The sequence below is a fragment of the Athene noctua genome, chromosome 15 (genome assembly GCF_965140245.1).
Source record: "Athene noctua chromosome 15, bAthNoc1.hap1.1, whole genome shotgun sequence".
NCBI lineage: Eukaryota > Metazoa > Chordata > Aves > Strigiformes > Strigidae > Athene > Athene noctua.
Genome location: NC_134051.1, coordinates 7,391,227 through 7,411,109, shown reverse-complemented (window position 1 = coordinate 7,411,109; position 19,883 = coordinate 7,391,227).

Genomic DNA, 19,883 nt, shown 5'->3' with positions numbered 1-19,883 from the left:
GAGCAAAATACATGGGCATTTAGGTCATCTCAGCTATACAGGCTGTTGTTTGAATCACTCTGTGATAATTTATTTTTAATATGCACTTGTGTTAAGATAGTTACACTATTAAAAAAAAAAAAACAAACAAAAACAAACGTTGTCATCTCTATTGCAGATTGGAAATGAGTCTGAGAGATCAAATGAGTTTTAAGTACCCAGTAGCATGGACATGGGTCAAAGAGTCCCTGGAACTGGCTTATCTGAACTCAGAAGTTCATGTGAATAAGTCCTTTGGGATGTCACAAGTTCTGATCTCAGTTACACATATAAAAACATCTCTCTCTGCCTGATTTGCCCATGCAGTTTACCTTGTTGAATATTTAACCAGGCTGTGTGATAGTATTTAAATTGCTGAGCCTGGAAATCCCTAACAGAGGTGTGGGAGAGGAGAGGTCCCACCAGAAAAATTTCCACTAGTCCCAAGAAACTAAGCATCTAGTTTCTCCATACCAGGGGGCTTCTATTTAAGCCTTCTGTGCTTTTACATAACTTTGTGCCCCTCTAGCTTTTGACCTTTTTGCCACCTTCCCCTCCCTGGCAGGAGGCACCTTAGCTGTATGTAGAAATGCTTGGCTTGGCTGATGAGGGCACCTCCAGCCCCAAAACCCCAATCTTTCAGGCGCTTTGAGGAGTGGAAAGCTTATCTCCACAGCAAGGATGCCTGCGCTGCCCCCAGCTTTGCAGGCTGTTCCTGCTGCTCTTTTAATTTAGAGAGAAGTGTATTTTGGAAAATAGCTTGGTGTGCTCTCACCAGAGAGTTCCAGCTGTGGTTCCATGCTGGCGGCTGCCGATGCCTAGGAGGTGAATTCAGGTGCAAATCTGACAAGACACATATAAATGGCAAGGACAGAAATAGGAACTTTAAAACACAATTATTCCCTTAGGTTGACACCTGTACTCAGCAGCGCAGCAGGTTCTCAAGGAAAAAGCAGCTCTAGGGAAAGCGGTTTCAAAACTTTTTTCTGAAGTTTCATAGCCTCATCCTGTAATCCTTATACACCCAAGGAATCCTTACATCTGTGATCTGGGTTGTTGCTGCTGAGTGTCTGACTGAAGAATGAGAATCAGACTCTAATTAAAAGTTATTGATCATTACAAACAGTTCAGCTGGTGGCCCTTGTCCACCTCCATGACGATTTATGCATTTCAAGAAGAACTGCAGAAATAACATGAAGTTCAGAAGCTCTCAGAGCTGATGCTGAGCCTCCCGCCATTTCATCCCTTCACGAGGATGGTTCCTGGTGGACATCGTATCATCAACTTTCAGTGTTAACTGAGGGAAGGGCCCTTTGGAGCCCCCACCATAAGCTTTCTTTTCTCTCACTCCAGCATAAGCCACAATTCCCACTCTTCCCAATAACCTTCAGCTTCCCCGAGCCTATATGTATGACAAAGACAGACCTTTAAAATGTTGGACAGAGACCCAAATTGAAGGGCACTGTGATAAATTCTGGCAGCAGTTTGACATGATGGGAAATTCATTCCTCCCACATAAATTATTTTCTGCACTTTTCAGGCTTTAGCCTTTTACTGTGCATTTTCAGCAATAAACAGTGAAATATGACATTATTTACTTGTGAAGCACTAATAATGCGTACACGCCATAAAACCTGATGATGCTCTGGAGAGCTTGCAGTCACCAGCATAAACACAGGGAAGACAGAACGTGCCAGAGATCCTGCGAAGGGATGGCCACGGGTGCCCCAGCTTCTTCCCTGCTTTATGTCTCCCTAAAGCATCATTTATTGCAGGCAGCCCAATTTATTCCCTGTTGACTTAGTTCCCCAAACACATGGGATGCCCTCTCCTTTAGGGTTCATCTCCCCTGATTTTATAAACATCCCTGAGCTACTCCATTTCAACCTGACCCAGCTTGTTTAGCGACACATCCCTGGCAGAGCTGAGCTCAGCAGAGGCTGTGAGGTGGGGTAAGACCTGAGCTTTGCTAAACCCCACTGCCAGGCCTACAGTGCTCAGGCACAGTTAACTCGGCATGGGTGGCTGCAGGGTTGAAGTGTCAGAAAAGATTTTCAGCATGTATGTGTGGATAATGTCATAATGAAGTCCAACTACTTTAACTTTACTGCTTTTTTTTTTTTTTTTTTTATTGAGGCCTTTCATAGCTTTGGGTTAGCATAGCCTGGCTTTGTGTGTTCAGACATAGCCATGCCCACACCGTGTTCTCGTACCCACACTGTGTCCTTGGCGCTTGTTTCCTTGGCTCTGTAGGCTGGGAGCTGGTTGGATCTGCAGCAGCAGCAGCTTCCTCCTGGAGAAGAGGTTCATGAGATGCATTTGTGGCATCCCAGTGGTACCATTTCTTTTGTTACACCAAGCCAGGGAAGTTTCAGATGAAATTAATGGTGAAGCCTGGGATGTCCCTGGGTGCCACTGAGACTCTGAACCTAAAAATCTGATGCAAAAATCCTGGTAAGGGCTTGGTTTAAATGTGTTAGGTAGCTAGGTCACCCTTTGTCATCCCTTTGGGCTCTGGCAGCACGAGGAGAGCAGTTTGCCTATTGAACCCTCAAAATGCCTGAGAGACAAGAGCTGGCAGTGCAGTTAGACTGTCTGTGAGCGGGGAGGAGGAACCTGGCCTCCTCCAAAGAAAATACGAAGCAGCTTTGGCCATATCTATTATCATTATTGGAGCTGTCAGCTGAGATTCAATACAGAGCTTTAGATAGATGTATCGAGGCCAGCTTCCACGCTGACTTACCACAGCAGTGAAGGAGCCAGCTCCCATCTCATTTGTGCTCATTTAATCCCATTGATGTCCCCGGAGCTAAGGGTGAGGAGGAAAGCAGCAGCGGGACCACAGCTCAAGGCACCAGCTTGGCACGACCACCTCATCCTCCCTACACCATCCCCAGGAGATGACAGGGGGATTTGGAGCCCCAGTGTCTTGTGCAAACCCCAGGACCAATGCATAGGGACAAGCTCTTCTGGAATAAAAGATTTTGCCTGAAATCAGGTCACTGGGAATCTGAACCGTAACCCTCTCATTTTCTGATTTCTATTATTCTCCCTCTGTGGTACATTCTTACAGCTTAACCATTTTGCTCCATCTTAAGGTTGTACTGAGAAAGGGAGACTGTTTGCTATTTTAGCAGAAGTTAAGCCAATATTTCACTGTTTTCCAGCCCATTCCACAGAGCTGTGCAGCAGTCAGTCTCAAAGAAGCAGGGCCATGTCAATTCTCCTGTCTGTTATAAAAATACTGTGTTAGGAGTTAGATCCCTGTGGGGTGCTGATTTTCTTCCAGTATCTATATATTTCTGCAGAAAATGAGAATATTCAGGAGAGGTAGTCAGTCTGTTCTAGGACTACGGCTAGAGTTTGTTGTCCAGATTAATTAAAGGGCTACAGAGGCTGCGAATGTGATTACCTCTTCTCCTTATCTCGTTCCAAAGTCCATGCAATATCTACAGTGTTTCAAAGTTATATATGTTTTTTTAAAAAAATCAATAGCAGTGGAGTTCTCATTATCACCAACCTTCAAATAAAGTTGTATGAGAGGCAGAGAAGGGAAAACATTGGTGTGGAAGCAGATTTCACCTTTGTGTTTGTGAGTGGATTTTCCTCATAAGAAAAACTACTAAAAATCCAAAAATTACTAATGCAAGACAAAACAAAAAAACCCATAACCCACCATCATCACCTCCTGCAGGTGAGGCTCTAAAAAGCAGTTGTCTGAGTACTCAATATCAGGTACTTGAGGTGAATCAGGTGTTGAATTTTGGCTTGGCCAACAAATTCCAGCCTGTGAATTCTTCTGTATCTTTTTCTTCATGGACAAGGACAGTTTAATAGTAGGTCCCCCCAGACGACCTGGCAGGATCTTGAGAGATAGAGATGAGTCTGTTCTTTGGCTCCAAGAGCTGAACCCAGATACCTCAAATCTTCTCTTATCCTGACAGATGTGGGTCTTGAGTAATTGCTGCTATTCAAATCGCTTTAATTAATTCAGAGCACAGCATTTGAGAAGAAGGGAGACTTTATACCTGCGAAGGATGCTTTCTTCCATCCATCTCATGGGGCACTTGCCATGTCTCACATGTGCCCCCCATTGCTGCCACCACCAGCTGGACCTTCAGATGGAGGAAGGCAGCTTATTTTGCCCAAGGGCTGTGCTGATTTGGGGCATCTGTTGGTGGCTCAGCACCAGGCTGGTGGGCTGGGCTGGGATCTTCCAGCCTCAGAGGAGTTAAGGCAGAGACGCCATTGCATCTCTTCCAAAAGCCACCACCACAACCATGTCGGCTCCAGGGCTGTCACGCCCTGCCATCTGCAAGCAGCAGGGTCAGCAAAGTTGCTAGTGCCCTTTTAGCCTGCTGTGATAAACACACAGTCACAAAGGTTTTATAACACAGCTCAGAACAGGATCTGCCCTTTGTTATCCAAACGAGGTCGAATTTGTGCCAGCACATAGCTATGAGTCATGGCAGGTTTCGATTGGGATTTCTGATTCCTGAACAAGGACTGATGAGGCTCCCCGGTAGCTCCCATTAATCTTCTTCCCGCGAGCTCTGCATGGCTGCAGTTGAAGAGGTTTTGTGTTTGCTCTCACTCATTTGCACAAAAGGTGACCGTGCAATGGGTCTGACAGCCAGGACACAGACGGGAAGAATCTTGTCTGGGTTTCAGGCCACAGATTTCAGGGCGGTCCTTTGTCATGTCAGCACTGCCTTGGAGAAATGCAGTTGCAGGGAGAGGTCTCAGTCCTCCCTGGTGAGACGTGGTGGCTCAAGACAGCTTCTCTAGGGATGAAGAGCTGCTTCTCACTGGTGGGGCCAGGGCATCCCACCTCTGGAGAATTTCTTAGCACGACAGAGTTGCAAGCGACTGCCTACCACATCGATACTGGTGCCTGTAAGCAGCAAAGTTCCAGTATGGGAGGATTTTTGCTCAAAGTTGTGTAGTTTAGGTCTCTTCTTAGTACCTCAGGAAGCTTTCAGATGAATTGAATATTTAATGATCGCCTCTCAGCTCTTTGCACAGTGGCTTTGCTTCTGCCTTTGTTGCAGACTAGCTGCATGCCCATGTAGAAACCACCTTAAACACACCCCGGGACAAGACAAAAATTCATGTCTCTGCTCCCCTGCTCTCCTCCCCAGGCCACACTCTGCCAAGGAGGGAGAAACCAGCAGCCCTGGGTTCACAGTCCTGGGAAGCCAAGGGAATTAGTTTTCTATTGAACCTTTCATTCTCCAGATATCAAAACACTTTGTGAAGTCAGGGCCTGTAGGGAAGCTGAGCTGCTATTTATGTGATCAATAAAAAGTTTTACACGGAACCTTGGATGCTCACAAAAGATGGGAAAGAATGTAGCTGAAACAGCTCTTCACATGAAAACAAGATATTTATTGGTATTGAAACACCCTGCTAGGCTGAAATCAGATGCCAAGCAATGTAAGCTTAAGCCAGGATGGTTCTCATTGGGGAGGGGAACAGAGTAGGCTGGCTTTATGCATAGGACTAGCTAAAATTTCCCTGTCATTATGTGTAATAATAGAAGGATAAATGCACAGCATAGTGAGGCGATTGAGGTTGGAGCCAACGGGGGCAGAGCCAATAACATTTTATATATTTTCCTGCTGTATGAATTCTTCACACCTTGAACTACTTTGCTTCTTTCTTCCCCCCCCCCTTTTTTTTTTTTTTAGGCAACAGCCAATAAAAGAAACTAATGGGTTAGAAACCACGTAAGCAATCTCCTGCTGAGTTTTATTCCCCACAGGCTCATTGCATCAAAGGGAAGGCAGGAAAATAGAGCGACCAAATGCTATATAACAACAAAACCAAGTTGGCTGCTGCCTGCTTTGCCCCATGCTTGGGGCAGGTCATGCTTCCTGTAGGGGCTCTTGGACTTGTGGGGCCTGTGGCAGCTGCCTGAGCCAGGGTGAAGAGGACATTTCAGGGCTTTACACAAGGCAGCACAGCTCGTGCCTTTGCTCTATGTTCCTTCTTCCCCACTCCTTCAAATGCAAATACATCTCTCCAGCTGTCCCACTTCTTCCCGTGCCACCTCCATTCTCTCAGAGGTTTCTTGTTTCCTGCAGTTCCTCTCGTGCTGTGTTTGAATCCCGTTTTCTGGCTGGGATGTGCAGCGACAGTATTTGTCCCATATATCTCCTGCCTGCCGCTTCATCAGGAAGGGTAATTTCATCGTCCTCGCGATGTCTTCCTTTTCTCACTTCACCTTACTGACCTCAGCAATGTCCAGTTAGCAAATCTGGGCTTCTTGTATGCAGCAGATATTACTTCCACCTCATTTCAAGTTTACCACTCTGATGGTTTTTGTTGTGCTCTTTCCAGCACTTGGTAATTTTGCTCCATAATAATGGGATCAATGTCTCATAATTAGTGCAAACCGTGGTGCTACGTCCTGGGAAATGAGACACGGTGGGAAAACACTGTCCCCAGTGCTTTCCGGGAGACATCAACCCTGAAGTTTCAAAATAGTCTGGAGGGGGCAAGTGCTGGTTATTGCAGACAGAAGTAGGCTGTGGGAAGTGCAGCGCTAAACTTTATGTGCTGAGTATGAAGCCAGAATCAGCACAGAGCAACAGCAACAACATGATATGCAACTTTATCAGGGGCTCTCAAAGTTGAAATAAGGACTTTATGCAGGATAAACTCAAGGCTTTTTGTAAAGACTTTTCCTTTCCCTAAATCCTGCTAACTCCACAGCTGGTGCATTTGCTCAGTGGGGCAGGCAGTGTGGCTCAGGGTGTCCTGCACCCACCGCCCCAGGCATCACGTCTTACCTGTGCTTCTGTCTGGAGATCTCCTCTCCCACCCTGTGCAAGCCACAGTTGTGGTGCTGCTCTTAATTTCCTGCATTACCTAGCCACAAGCAGTGCTGCTGGTAGCAAGCTCTGAATAGATACAGGGAAAGAGCATAAGAAGATAATAAGTCTTATTTACAGCCTGGAGAATCTGCATTTTAGAGCGAGACACTATGTAAAAATCAGAAGAGACAAAGGGGCACCTTGCAAAAGTGAGTGTTGCCTGGGCAACATCAGCATCTGCATCCCTGTATCTCCCCAGGCCCGTGCTTAGCAAGTATCTTCACTGTGGTGCCTCCGTGGACACTCAGACTTACACCTTGCCCCCTCTCACTTCCATCCGCATCTGCTTCTCCAAGGTGAACACACAGATATTGGCACAAGAAGTCTACATATGCCGCTGGCAAGAAATGAATCTTCCTTCAGTCTTTCAGCTTGTCTCACCTGCTGTGCTCTGCAAAGTCCCAGGTCTGTGCTTGCACGCAGTGCAGGCTTCACCCCAGGCACGTGCCTTCAGATGGAGCCTGGCACAGTTGTGCCCTCCCTGTTTGGAGCTGAACCATAGATCCTGTGTGTCTTGTCTCAAAGTTACATTTATGCAGTAGTTAGGCTTGAGGACAGATGCTTTTTTTTTTCCCATCTGCTTTTTTTTTTTTTTTTTTTAACAGTGTAAAAGAAAAACACACTCATCTTCCAGAGTTGGGAGTTCTCTTGACAGCAGAACAGTGTGATGGATGTGCCAGGGCATCATTTCATCAGAATATCAAGTCATGAGGTTGGCTTCTGCCATTCATTCTTGTCATTTGAATCCTACAATCACATTAAAATCCTGTAAGAGAAAAGTGCTGCACATCTTGTCAGAGAGGGCTATGCTGGTTCGTTCATCCAGCCAGCCCCGGGACAGCAAGGTGAAGGGGAGATCTTTGCTGGACCATTCACTGAAGGTGAAACTAAAAAAGTCTGCTGGTACCTAACCCCAATCCAGCTCCATTTTCCAAGAGAAGAGAAGGACAACTGTCATGGCATTTATTTTTTTCAGCTTTCTCCACCCCAATCATTAAAACAGTTGGGGTCTTTCTTTCATCTTGCTAATGACAAAAGAAATTTGTCTTTCTTATGCCTTTTATTCTTCTGTGACTTTTGGGGGTTTTTACCATCTTGAGCAGTGGGCTGGTTGCCAGATTTCTGAAGGTGTTTAAGCATCGCCAGATGCAGCTGGGTACCTGGAGGGATTTTTCAAAAGCATCTTGCTGTAATTGTTTATGATATTCTTCACTTCCCATCATGATCTCTTTGGTAGCATCCCTATTCCTGCCAGCATTGCATCTCCTATTGCAGAAGTGAGTTGGATTTTGTTTCTTTTCTTGCTTTTAGTCCCAGAACTCCAGGGAACTGTACAAAGGGAGAACAAAATGGGCAAAATTTGCTGCAAATGGATACATTTGCATAGATTTTTGTGTCTTTATAAATACCAGTGGGGCCCTGAGAAGGTGCATGCTTTCATTTGCAGCAGCAGCACTCCAGTATAAGCAGAATCTTTTCATAGATGTGATCTTGCACTGAGAAACATACAGAAAAATCAACTGCCTGCTCCCTTTGAAATGCAAAATATTCCTGTGTTACAACATCATGGCCAAATTTGCTGGTGGATTTTGATCATTTTGTGTTTTCTTAGAAGCAGCAGTTAATTTGCAGAGACCTTCCTTGTCACTTTTGCCCACTGTAAATTCTGGGGGTCACATTTGAGTTGTTATTAATAACCAGATTAAAAAAAAAAAAAAAAAAAAAGAGTGAGTTTTGCAGGTAGATCTGCAGAAAGTAGTGCTGTGAGGGTGGCCTCCGCCAACGGGACAAGCTGCAGGAGCCGTTGCTGCCCAGGGTTGTTATTAAAGAGCCAAAGGGTCTGCAATTTCCATCCTGCACTGCCATCTATAGTGCAGCGCTGTGCACAGCAAATAACACTGCAAAAATCAAACCAGAAGCCAAAAAAACCCACCCCAAATAAGGCAGCAGGCTGTGAGAAACCTTAGGGCAAATAATTAAAGTGGCAATTTAGGGACCGTGGCCCATGTTGTGTTGGACTAGATGGGAGTGGAGGAGCTTGGGGTGTGAGTCCCACCTGACCTCCCTGTATGGGCATCCCTAATTTTGGAGGGGTTGCAACATAAATTCATCACCTTCAAATCAGTACAGAAATGGCCAGGTTTCTCCAGGGGACAGCTCAAGTTATACCAAATCAGAGGCGTGAAACCAAAACCTGTTTTGACTCTGATGAGCAAAGGGAATTTCTCTTTATTTTTTATTTTTAAACCAGATGTTGCTTTCATGCTCTGAAACCTCTGAAACAGCCGAATGGATTTTCTTCAAACTCTTCACACACACAAAAATTCACCTTTGGGCTGTGAACAAGCTTAAGAAATTGCACTGCAATGGAGATTATTTTTTTTCCCCCTCTCCTCTTCCTTTTTTTGATTTGGAAAGTTAAAAGGATCCTAAAATAGAAGCTGAGAATTGGATTAAACATTCCTCTGTTAACTCTCAGCACTGCTCCAAGTCTGCAATTATAATTTCTTTAGGTGCCTGGTTCCCATCCTTCTTACACTTCCAGCTGCCACATTTTTTATTAAAATAACTGCTAAAATAATGCTGAGGACCAGCTCAACTCTGACGCAGTCTGAAGAGGGAACTTCACTGAGAAAACTAAGAGAAAATCCAGGTTTGGCCGAATTTCACATGCCTTCAAAATTGCCCTGTGAAATCGGGGAAGGAGATGGAGGTTACAGAACCTGGGGAGCCCTAAATCAGGAGAAACCCTGCTGTGCTCCTTGTGGCGCACCAGGATCCTTTGGCAGGAGGGGCAGAGGAATGGCGTGGCAGTGTCAGGCGCTTTGGCCTGGGCCATTGGGTATTGAAATAAGTATTATGAAACCTGCAATGCTAAGAGAGCAGAAAAATAGCACAGCCAATTCACCTCCAGGAATGGATAAATACCTCACAGGCAGCTTTCCTGACCTAAATCTAGCTAGAAAGGGACATGAGAAATAAAAGATGTAGTTCAATCATGTACATAATATATGTAGTTATCTAAGAAACCTTATAATACTGCTGAAATCCCAGGTTTGTTCGCATCAGTTCTCTGTTTTTCAAGACCAAGCCAAGGGCAGCTTTCAACAGAAAAGTTGTGCAGGCTGCCTGATCCCAACAACAGCCTCATGGTAATACTCATTAATGGTCTTGGGAAATGCATATCTAGCTTATTACAGTCCCTTTCTGTATTGTATGGAAATATCTAGGAGCACTGAATGCCTGGAAAATATTTTCATTGACAAAGGATGGGCCAAAATCATCAGCTCCTGTTCTCACCATTAATTTTCAATGACCCCCATTTGTGCTGATGAAAAGTCTTGCATGAGTAACTGCTCCCAGTCTGAACACAGAGCAGATGAAGCCCTGTGTGGGTATGGGAGGAAAGCGGGGTGGGCTTTCCCAGATAAAGGATTTCAGCCTGAGGGGGAGCTGTTTGTGACCTCTGGAAAGGATTTGGTGAGAGTAGCCCTTCACGCAGAGAGGCCAGACAGGCTCTGTGCAGATGGCAGCATCAGTCAGCTTGGCCACTAACTGTTTTAACAGAAAATTATATGCTAAATCAAGCACTGGGAAACAAATTGCACACTTGGCTTGGCTTGAAGGCCAGTGCCTGGCACAGACAGCTTTTCTCCATGGAGGCATGTCCACCTCCCGCAGGACCTGCTGCTGGGATTTGCCTTTAGCAATGCTGGATGGCCAGAACAAAAGCCGGAATCTCAAGGGCATCTTCAGCACATGGGTGCAGTGTTTGCTGCCAAAGTGTGTATATTTTTCCTGGTTATCCACTAAGGAAAGCGTATGGCATGGGGGTACCTGCTGGAGGCTTGGCTTGAAGGGGGAAGCAAAGCAGAGGGCTTGCCCAAGGCAGGGCTGAAACCTGCTTGGCTAAAGCCCTTTGGGCAAGCCAAGATGTTCCTGGAGGGATGAGATGCAGGTTCATGTGCCTTCATGAAGGGGCAGCATCTCCTGCTATGGAGCTGGAGGCAGGAAGGGGTAAACCAGAAACTCATTTTAGCTAACAAAATCAGCAGTAAACCTCCCCTGTTTACATTTAGAGTTATTCCTCACCTTGTTCTTGCAAGCCTAGTTCAATTTTCTTTTTATTCTTGTGCATGTATCTGCAAATAGCCAATTATTCATGTTAGACCCTGCCAATAAATTGTATGCTTTTTATTTGTTTCCCTTCCTTCCGGAGTCGGTTTGCATTAAGTACCGCTGCAGCGTGCAGAAGTGGTTGAGGCAACGCCTTGGTGGCCACATAAAACAAGTTACTATTGAGCATGGCCCATCTTTCTTGCCAAAGGAGCACTTGGAAGATGCAAGCAGCTGGAATATGGGTATTTTCATGACCATAAAAACTTCATTTTACTTTTATTGCTATTGAAAAGCCCTGGATGGGTACATTTCTCATCCAGCTGGTTAATCTGAGGTTAGAGGCCACCACACCAACAATTACACAAATATGTACCTTTGTACGTGTGGAAGCAGTGCATATCAACCTTTTTCCTAAAGAAAATCAAAGGCAAAGTGTTGCTAGCATGGACACAAAAAGAATACCCTCTCTTTTTCATCTGAGACTCCAGCACCGGCTCGCTACGCCCACTTAGGCTCCTTTCAGCTCCCAACATGCCTCTGGGTTGCCTAGCAATCCTAACAATATTTTATGAGGCCTTATTCCAGAGGCACATTTTGCTAATGCCGAATTTTAGCTAGAAGCTCCAGGAGAAGCACGGAGGAAGCCTGAGATAGCATTGCTCCAATTTATTACAGCCAGGATACAGGGGAAAAAAGAAAAAACAAATTTCATGACAGGGATTTAGCAGTAAGGTCTTGCATCATACCCCGTGAGCCAGCGCGCTGCCAGGGGTGGTCTCCATGCCATCAGCCAGCTGTAGCAACACAAACACGTATCTGTGAATGTGCCGGGGCTCCAAACAGGCACCTCGGAGAGGAACTGGCTGCTGGCGGCCAGCGTACCTACTACAGGCTTCAGAGCAAGCATCTGATGGAAAGAATTGTGGAGGGAAAGCAACTTCTGGATGAATGGGACAGAAAGGAGAACCAGCTGTTGCCATCCTAATGCTGAGTGCATCCAGGGAAGCCTGCCTCCATTGCCTGGGGCTGCACCCCAAGGTCACAGATGCTGGGAATTAAATGGGCTGAAGGGACCGTGGGCTCCAGCATGGCTCAGAGAGCCAGGGGGGAGCTGGTTCCCCACTGCCTGGGCTCGTTGCTCAGCTCCACCTTGGAAAGGCCCCTGGCACTTCTGCAGGTCCCCAAAATCAATGGGTTCAGGGCTGTGGGATCCCAGGTCCTGCAGCAGCAGACCCCGGGGTCTGTGCTTCTCGAGGTGATGCATTAAGCTGTCACGACCTGGATGGGACACCCGTGGTGAATCCATCCCGGCTGGGCTGCGGCACTGTTGATTGCAGAGGCCCGTCTAGGTGGCTGCTTCGCACCTCTGCACATCCGCAAAGTTCAGATGCTGAGCGGAGACAGCTCATTTTCTGCTCTGAGCTATATGGAAAATAAAGGTACCAAAATACATAAATATGTTTCAAATCATATTCCCTTGGTTTTTCCCTCTCTAGCCCCAAGCGAACATATAACCCAGGCTTAAACAAGCCCTTGGGGTTAGAGTCAATGTTTCTGAAGGCTACTGAGTTCCGACTTTTATCTTTCAGTTTGGCTAATGCAAATTTTGTCTGAGACCCAGACTTTTTATGTTACTTTTAATGGCTGGGGTTTTTAAATCCTACCTTTAAAAAGAAAAATAACACCTTTAATTTCATCAAAGATTACTCTATAATAGTAATCTCTTGCTAGCATAAACGGAACTCGATTCAACCATTAAACTCTTACATGATTATTATTTTGTTGATGAAGAATGACCCTTGGTTAAATTCAACAACTGTTTCATTTCTGTAAAACATGTATTTATAAAAAAAATCAATAGACATGTTTTAATGCCTTCTTATTTCTCTTTTCCTGGTTTTGGAGCATTTTTATTTTTTTTAGTTTCCAGGGTGCACAGGGTTTTTTTCTAAGCAAGTAAGCACGTCCCCTCCTGCCTGTAAAGCAAGCGCATTAGCATGAGGGAACTGGTAAGTGAAAATTACTCTAAACTAAAGTGAGACGCATTTCATTGATTTTTTCACTGGCCCAGCTGAAGGACAAGTAAATTGGATTTTTAAAATCCTTTTGCTTTTAATACTGTATGGTATTATTAGTAATAGAAGTAAGTAAAACTTTTTATAGCAGATGTTTTTCTAAAGTTGACAGTGTGCCCTTAAAGTGATGCATGATGATTATAAATCCAGGTTTTTCCAGCACTTACAGCAAATGCCCTTATCGCACTAACATATCTAACTAATGCAACCAACTGGAAAGGGGAGTGCAGAACGGGAAAAGAAGAGAGTTTCACACTTAATCCAGGATTTTACTAGGAACCAGGGTCAGTGCTGGAAATATAATCAAAACTTAGGTTTGCTCAGTGCTTTAGAGGTGTCTGCAAAACAGCAGGACATTTGCAGGAAAGTCCCTCCCCCAGCATCTGCTCCCTGCTGAGAGACTCCAGTGATCTCAGAGGATGCTCACCTCCTGAAAGCTGGTATGATTTACAAGTGCCTTTGCTAATCCCTACTTCAAGGATAGCCTGTTGATGGCCAAAGCCAAGAATAGGTCACAGCAATCTCAGATTTCCTCTGCTGGGATGCTAGGCAGTGGCTGAAGTCCAGGACCGTTCCCACATGCATCCCTGAACACCTTGGTTGGATCCATGTCGGGGCATTGTACTCTTCACCTCTACCTGCAGTCCCCTGTTCCTTATTTGGGAAAAAACAAAGCCGCCTGAAGACTGGCCACAGCATCCTTCCTCTAGGTCTAATCTGGCCAGAAGAATGTCCACCATGTACGTGCAGCCCCAGGATGCTCCAGGACAGGACCCCTGAGCAGGGTGAAAAGGCTGAATCCAGACCTTTTCCTTTCTTCCTGACATGGCTTGGCCTGGGATGGGGGTTCCCATTCGAAAAGAAAGCTTTTAGTATCCAGCAGGTTGATAGGTGATAGTTGATTAAAAGAGTAAAGGAGACTGCCACTTCTAGAGAGGGAATTTGTTGAAGAAGAACTTGAACGCAGCCATCTCCAATGCCTGGGATAAGGCTGCTGGGTCATGGCATAGAGGTGACGTAGCAAGGCCATTTACACCCATAACCTGCGGGTTATGGATCTGATTCCAGATTGCTCGACCTTCCTTGTGTAGCTTATGCTGGTGAAAATACAGAGAGAAACTGGATATCTGGTGTGACCACTGTGGTTTTGGCAGCATGTTTACACATGATAGATACACCATCATAGGTGTGGATCATGAGCTAAGTTTTGGAACAGTAAACACGCAGGTCCTGTGGGTTTTATTTAAATGTTTTGTAATAATACAGGGCAAATTCTGTAGCTTTACTGACTCCTCTAGCTTCTTGGGTAGATAGTAAAGAAGATACTTAAGATCAGCTGCTTCCAACCCTCCAGACAACGCATGGAGCTTGTTTTCAGCAGCGACAGGCAATATATGCTATAGTTGCTCGTAAAAGTCCAAAACCATATTCCTTTTGGACTGAAATGCTTCATGTTTGATATCAGGTTTTATATTTATTGGTTCAGTTGGTTTTAGCTGTTGAAAAGTATGTGGGTTTTTTTCCTCTGTTTGCATTGATGGAAACTGAGAAAATGAGATCATTCAAAAATGACTAAAGCAAATAATTCAGACCTGGCTTGTGTTATGGATTTCACCGAGGTCTATGTTTCAAGCCAAAATGAAAGTAAGTTAGCTAAGCGCCTTTAAAGCTCAAAGCGCACAGGCCAGTGTAAATTTTATGAATTATTTTAACTGCAACCCATGAAATGGTATTGCTTTTGTAAAATTATCTCAACAACAAATGGTCTTGTTCAAGGCTTTCCAAAATGGGCTATCATACATCAGACAGGCTTTGGCTTGGATTCTAGAAAAGCGACAGCATTTCTGCATGGGGAATGAGCAGATCATATAATATCTTAGGGAATGGCAGAGTCTGGGCATCAGATGTTCCTAGGCCTTTATTGTATTTCAGAGAACTTGCTGTGAAAATATATTCTTGATAAGTGTGATTAGAAAAAAAATCCCTGTGAAACCTAAATAAACTGTGATAGAAACATTTCCAGCATACTGGAGTTTACAGTAAACAGGATCACAGCTGATTTAAAAATGAAAAAATTCATTACTATAGAAAGAACAATCTTTCCAGGCTGTGCTACTCTTGGGAGCGAGCTAACAGATGCAGCATCTCATTTAGCCCCATCTCGCCAGGCACTGAGGCTGCTGCTCAGCACCCAGCACAAAGCACACAGCACCTTGCAGGAGGCAGCCCTGACCAAGCAGGGTTTAAGGAATGCCCCCCTTGAGCTAGGTCCCACTGTCTGCATGCCTTTTTCTGTCTCAGATACTGCTCCCTTCATCATAGCAGCAAATTGGCATTAGGAAAAGAACGGTAAATTTGTATCCTTTGTGAGCTTTCAGGACCCTGAGTGTTCCCACTTCATTTCTGACTCACTGGTGTTGTTTTCTTCAACCTTCTGCTGATTAAAAGCTGTGCGGGAGAAAAAATAATTCTTCTATCTATGTATCACCTCCTCCACAGGCCAACACTTTCTTATCAGGCCATCTGGATTAAATCTTGGCTCAGAGCTGCTGTGAAAGATTTGTAAAGCTGTTCTGACTGAGGAAGGGTATTTACAGGTGTCCCAGATGGGATTAGGGCTCTGCTATGCTCCCCAGACCCTTAGTGGCAGGTCACATCCTCGATGATACTGCTGCGAGCCTTGCAGGTGCCCTCCTGATCAGAGATCTGTGTTGCGGATGCAGTCTCTGCAGGCAGGCAGATTTATATGGGTTGCCCCAGATCAGGACTGAGGGTTGTCACAACAGAGACATAAGGATTGGGGTTAAAAACACAGATTGTGCAACAGAATTGAGAAAACAGGTAGAAATCCCATGGGAGCCTGGGTTAGACACTGTGCTAGTTGTGTGTAAGACAGATACTATTATGTGTCTGAATATGTTTCAAAACAATGAATTTTATTTAACTTCTTTCAGCTGCTTGTTTAAGAAGAAAATCCTACTAGACATGTGTAAGTGCAAACCCCTATTTGCTCCTGTGTCACGGCACTCTGATTTCCCTGAGACGCAAAGCAGAATTAAAACCCACCCAGCTGGAGAAAGAAGTGAGGCTGCTCCTGACCACAGGTGCGTTGGGGAAAGCAGCTCCACAGATACAGGGCACATTGTTCATCACTTACATTGCTTCAAATCAGTTTGGACAAAAAACACAACAGCGTTTAAAACCTACTTGATGGCTGAGGGAACGGAAAGGGAAAAGGGTTGTGAGGAGCTGGGCAGGAATTTGAGGGAACACTGCCCTCTTCTTTTGTATTTTGTCTAGTATTTGTGTGATGCAGGTCCTGAAGTGTCTGCTCGCTTGCTAATGATGCACACTTTACATCAGTGGAAACTGTATCACCCTTAACCCCATCAGATTGGCACCGTGCTCAGGAGAAATGCAGGACTGGGTTAGCATGGAGACAGAGTCTCTTTTACTTAGAGTAATTGCTTTCCTTCACTCTTCTCCTCCTCCTTCCCTGGGTCAGGGCTGTGAGCATTAGGCTAGCTTTCATTGTGAGCATCAATGTGTTGTCTAGCTGCTGGGTAAATACATCAAGCGGCTCACGCCCAGCGTGCAGTTCACATCGCTCCTTTCTGTCAAAGCTGCTTTTCAATTACGCTTTGGTCTGGGGGTAGAACAGATTTCCTGCAGTGTCGAAGCCAGGCAGGTTCTTTGCTGAATTGGGGCTTGATAAATATGTATTCAGTCTCATGCCTGAGAATAGTGAGCAACAGCCGTATGAAATGCTACAGAAATGCAGCGTTTCACTTACAGAAACTAAGTGTTTTTAAGCAGACGCCATCCAATAGATAAACGCAGAAATGTACCCTTTTATCACTGTTTTTGAAAGATTTGTGTTTGCCCAATGCAGTGGTATCTTGGTGACCATAACAACCCACTACATTCATTTGCCCACAACTGATAGCACAAAAGAGATTCCTGCCATATACCCCTGTATTGAGACAGTCAGCTATGACACACTGCCAAACAAATATTTGACGAAGGACAGTCAGATTTTGCACCGCTCTCTGAGTAACACCAACTCTACCCCAGCTGCCCAGCTACTTTCTGCTCTCACTGTCCCCTTCCCAGCTGCTTTGTTTGAATGTTTAATTTCTCCTCCTGGTTCAGGTTCCCTGTTGCACAGATGCAGCGGAGCAGGGCGGCATCTCAAAATGGCTGAAGGTGTCTCCACAAAGTGCCAGGAGGGATTATATCTGCATGTGCACAGGCAGTCATGCTTGTACAGGGTGTCAGCGTCACACCATGTTAGTGCCTGAGCACCGTCCTGGCTGGAGCAAGCCCACAGCTGGCCAGTTCAGATGGCCAGGGGTGGCCAAGGTGCCGTTCCCACATCCGAGCATTTCACCAGTGCCTGGGCACATCGCAGGGGTGGCACAAGGGCCGTGCTGTCTCCCTGCCCCAGCCCCAGCTCCTGCCAGGGCTGCTCCCCACCTCGGCTCCACACAGCTCACGGTACCTGGCTGGCAGCTCTTGGCCATCTGAATATTTTGGTAGGCAACTTGCAGAATCAGGAAGTTTGGCCACACCTGCAGATGCATCCATCTAAAACTCTGCTGAGGAAAATGAACCACTTTAAAGTCAATCCAGCCGTACGGGATGAGAATAATTTAATTCAAACAATTTTGAGTTCATTTACATCAGGCATTTACACTGGGGCAGCTGGCTTGACTTTAAGCAGGATTAGCTGACTGGAGGAACGCGAAGTGTTTCCTTGTCTGAAGGGCCCTTGGTTTGATGCTGTTGCGGGGTGGATTAGAGCTGAGCAGAACGTTGGAGGCTGCCGAGCAGAGCGCTCTGTTCCTCACAGCGCAAGGAGCTTAGGGAACGGATGCCGCAGGCGGATGGGCTGGTGAGACACAACTGCTAAGCACAACCCATCAAACAGCTCGGAGGAATCCTGCTTCTGTACACCGCTTGATCGCATTTTGCATGAAGCTGGGATTTATCTCGGTGGTGGTGCTGGATTAAGCAGCAAATTCCACTTGGAAAAAATTTCCAGACAGAAAGAAAAAGACCTGTTAGAAGAAGAATCTCACCAATTCATGGAGCGGGAGTGTCTCAGTGGCTGCAGGGTGACTGTGACACGTGCTGACATGCCCATCGGCATCCCCAGCCCTGGAGCAGCAAGGCTGCGCTGGGTCTGCCCCAAGCGCTCAGGAAGCCTCTGAGCAGCTTGAGGATCTTCAGAGTTGGCCTCACGTGCCAGCCCTCAGGTTATTGCCCAGCTGGAGCTGCAGAAATCCATAGCCTGTATTCAATGTGGGAGAGGTAATGGGGCCCAGCCCTGGCAGCAACACCCCTCTTGGCCCCACATCAGATGGGTCCACAGCGCTGCCTACAACTCCTTTAGAACCACCGCCCCGGTCCTGCCCATCGGGGTTGGCTCCTGCCTTGCCAGCCAGCCTGCCTGCAATGCATTTTCCCATGCAGCCATGGAAACATTTACTGACAATGTCTAGCACCCCCACCCTAATTCTGATCCTTTTGGGGTCCTTCTGGTCAAATGAAACAACTCTGGGTTTTAGAAAAGCCTTAGACATAAATTAAAATCTCTGGAGCTGCTTTCTTTTTTTTGACAGCTCAAACACTGCGCTGATATGAGCTCTCACCTCTACACAACTGCATACCAGCTTGGGTCCCTTTTTAAGCACATTTAATAGCACTCTCATCCTGGTGTGAACAGGGAAAAGGCATGAGCTAGCTCTCCCGTCAGGCAGCATGCGACTCTGACTCTCACCTACCAGATGCCACATTTTACTTTCTTGCCACGAGCATTTGCCGATGCTGAGCGGTTTGGGGCAGGAGAGGAGCTCAGACAGACAGGTGTGAGCGGAGCAGCTCCCCACCGCGGCCCAGGTTATGCCACTGTTCTGTACCATGATCTGCTATTTGTTCCTCACTGTCCAAGAGCACTATATTGGCCATATACATCACGAATTTAATTCCACGTCTCCAGGATGGCCACTTCTTGTGACCACATCCCTCCTCCCCATGCCCCCTCTGGGGATGCCTTTCCTCTCTCTCCTGCCCTGGGGTCTGCAACCTTTTGCTCTGCCCGGCTCGACTGAGTCTTGCTGGAGAGCAGACACTGCTGCATAAGAAGTGGTATTGGTGTTTTGTTAGATAGTACTTTCTTCCTCTTGGTTGGTATTGAACTGGAGTGGCAAAGAGCACTCTTACTGAAGATGATGTCTCGGGTGAGATGTCTAACTCAGGTCCCGACTGCTCAGCAGTCATTAAACATCTCAGGGAAGATGTTCCAGGAACAGGGATGTTAACCTTGTGGTCCTGGACCGATTCCAGCTCGTTTAATTACAGCCTTCATAGCTGAAATTTGCTCTGCACTTTTGACCGGTTATGGGATTTTTTTCCCCATCTTCTCTAAGCTGTTGAGCAGCCTTGCTATGAGCTGCTGCATTCCCCACACGAGCTGAAGCAATAAGCAATTACGGCTGCTCCCTCTCCCAAGATTCTCAAACTCACTGTATTTTCTGGTTACTTAACAATTCGGGATTCTGCAAAGTATCACTGGCTCACCTACAGAGAAAAGTTTTACCTGTTTAATCTGGATAATCTGACCAGAAATATGCAGAATTATATGTGATCCACATCCATGCCGTTGTTGCAGAGAACCTTTATCATTCGTGTAAGTAACTCGTGTGATATAAAAAAACATAAAAAGTAATTTGAGGTAAGAAATAATGTAATACAAGCTAAGCAACCTATTCACCCTAGAATGAAAAACTGT